Raw genomic sequence first — 2,976 nt, 5'->3', positions numbered from 1 at the left:
TATGGTCCATATGATTAAAATTTAAAAATTATTTATACCCAGTAGTCCAGTAAAGCCAGTACTTTAAAACTATTTGACGTATCCTTATCATACTTGACAGAAAGTGTAGGTACTGTACACCCTACTAAATTAAGATAAATAAACGCTTCTAGCTACTACCAGAGGCGTACGACAGGGGATACGACGTGGCTGGTTGACCCTTCCCAAATTCTACGCCACTGACGAAATTGCTATTTTAGTGTAATTTTTTGATTTTCCAGTACTTTTTTTGTAAATAATATACTCTTCATTCGGAACGATAAAATGATTAGTTTTCGAGATATTTGAAACAAAAAATGAAGCGACACAATACATTAATCAAATAAAATAACCTTGTCATTTCATTTTTAACTTCAAAAATCTCGAAAACTAATGACTTATCGTTACGAATGAAGAGTATATTATTTTCATAGAAAGTATTGGAGAATCCAATAATTGAACTAAAATAGCAATTCCGCCATTGGCATAGAATTTGGAAAGGGTCAACCATTCGCTTTCCCCGATCGTGCGCCTCTGGTAATAGCCAGAAACGTTGGTTTAACATAATTTAGTAGTTTGTACAGTACCTATACTTCCTGCCAAGTATGAAAAGGATACGTCGAATAGTTTTAAAATGCTAAGCAAAATAGCTTTTAAATTTGTAGATAAAACACCCTGTAACTCATAGACCTGGATCCCGCGTACCAAAAAAAGTTGATTAATAGCAAGCTGAAAATTTGTTAATAGCTAAGCGTGTCTAGTCGGACAAACTTTGATGTAAGGGAACACTGGAACAGGGGAAGTTTTAATTGTGGAACAGGGTAAAAATTTGGAACGTCAGACTACGAAAACGTTCCATGTATTTTGTCGGACAGAACTTCCAATTGATCTGTTACCATTTCAATAAACTCTCATTCAAAAATCAGACTGGTGTTTATCACAACTGGACATTTTAATGAGTGGAACACGAAGAACATGTCAAATGACAGGAATCATGTTGGTTAGTAATAGCAGTCTGATTTTTGCATGAGAGTTAAATGAGAGGGTAACAAATAAAAAAAAAGTGTTTCGCACAAATTAAAATATATATTAAAAAAAACACAGTAAAATAATTAAAAAAAAAACAAAATAAAAGAAAGCTACACAATGTACCAATGTATCTATAAAAATAACATTGTAGAATGTACTTATGTTATAAGAAATTTATGACTATGAATCTGCAATCAATCAGAAACAAGTCTGGCTAATTGGCTCTGCCAAAGCCATTTTTCAAAAAAAAAAAAAAAAAACCAATTGGATGTTCTGGCCGACAAAATAAATGTAACGTTTTCGTAATCTGACGTTCCAAATTTTTAACCTGTTCCACAATTAAAACTTCCCCTGTTCCAATGTTCCCATACATCAAAGATTGTCCGACTAGACACCGGTAAGCTAAGAACAAATTTTCAGCTTGCTGTTAATCAACTTTTTTTGGTACGCGAGATCCAGGACTATTAGTAAGGAACCGAGTTTTAGGTTAAATCTTCGTATTTTGTGCTAAGGTTTCTCCAGTTACTTTATGGACAATTATTAATGAAACACCGTGTATAATGTGTATAATATGCTGTGTTATTTAATATGTGAAAACTTTGTAAACGTGTTACCTTTGCGTGGAAATAATTCTACAAAATTAGTGACGTTCACTTTGTCTGTAATGCCAGTTGCATAATTCGAAGTAATAGGTATGTTAAACAAACAATCCTAAAACGCACTTGACTTTACCTCGATTTGCTATAATATGCAATACCTATTATAGATATATTTTTTTATTAATTGGATAGACTCAAATCAAAAATAGTTTCAAACGGAATCAAATTCCTTTTTTATCACTTAATGTTCTGTTTTGACGTAAAGAAATTGTTATATTTGTGATTCAATAAGCATTATAAATATGAAGCTAATGATTGTAATTTTTTGTAATTATTAGTGTTTTGTGTTAATTTATTTATTTTTATAATGATTTTACATCACATACAATTTGCAATTACTAAAATATTGAACTAAAATTGAATTAATTTGTGCAGGTAGAGAGAAAGTATTTTTTAATAAAGAGTAGACATAAGCCTCTTTAGCTCAGTGGTAGAGCACTGGTCTCGTAAACCAGGGGTCGTGAGTTCAAACCTCACAGGAGGCAGATTACTTTTTTGTTTTTTCAGTGAAAATTTTTGTTTAAAAAGATTTGATCGTAAATTAAATTAGTAAATATCGTGAAAATACTAATTAACGTAATGTGAAAATAATAAGTAAAATTTTTTAAGACCTTCCAAACATTGATGTAAAGTTCTCGATATCTTAACCTATTGAGTAGGATTTTTTTATTACATCATCTAATTGTGGTATGTGGTATATTTTATCTTTCATTATAAAATATATATTTAAACTGAAATATTTGGTGGCCTCTTTCTTATTATTTTTCTTTTAAGCTGATTTCTTACTTTTTTATAATTTGGTTAATTGAGTAAAAAGTGGACGAATGTGTAATTTTCGCTGTAGGTATTGATTATAGGGGAGTGCATTTAGATTTTCACTTAGGAAAAAATCAAACAAGATAAAACCTTCTGTAATTTCATTAAGAAATGTTTAATAAACAACATATCAAAAAGTTCTACTCGAGAAGTGGGTGCTTCATTTTTTATTAAACAAATGAACAGCGAAGTTAGATATTTTTTTAAATAACTCCGAAAATATAATTTTTAGAAAAAAACTGACCATTGAAAAATTGAGAAAATTTTACAAAAAAACCTTATATAAAGATTTTTCTAAAATTAAATCTCTAGCTTCTGTAATTTTTTATTTATAACGCTAAAGTCACCCTTCTCACACACATTGGCGCACTGTAAACTAGCGTTGGAAGAAGTGCATGGTTGAGTTTTTCTAATGTAATTCTTTAACTAATGGATCAAAAGAAATTTTACAAAT

At 30.1% G+C, this 2,976-nt stretch overlaps 1 non-coding gene across 1 annotated transcript; it reads left to right on the top strand.

Moving 5' to 3' along the window:
* The first annotated feature begins 2,119 nt into the window (after window positions 1-2,119).
* Window positions 2,120-2,191, top strand: Trnat-cgu (transfer RNA threonine (anticodon CGU)). The gene has a single exon. It is a non-coding gene; the product is annotated as a tRNA-Thr (tRNA).
* Window positions 2,192-2,976: the final 785 nt, after the last annotated feature.

Source organism: Diabrotica virgifera, chromosome 5, assembly GCF_917563875.1.
Source record: "Diabrotica virgifera virgifera chromosome 5, PGI_DIABVI_V3a".
In the NCBI taxonomy this organism is placed as follows: Eukaryota; Metazoa; Arthropoda; class Insecta; order Coleoptera; family Chrysomelidae; genus Diabrotica; species Diabrotica virgifera.
The sequence above is the reverse complement of the archived record's forward strand: the minus strand, read 5'-3'. Positions and strand labels throughout refer to the sequence as shown.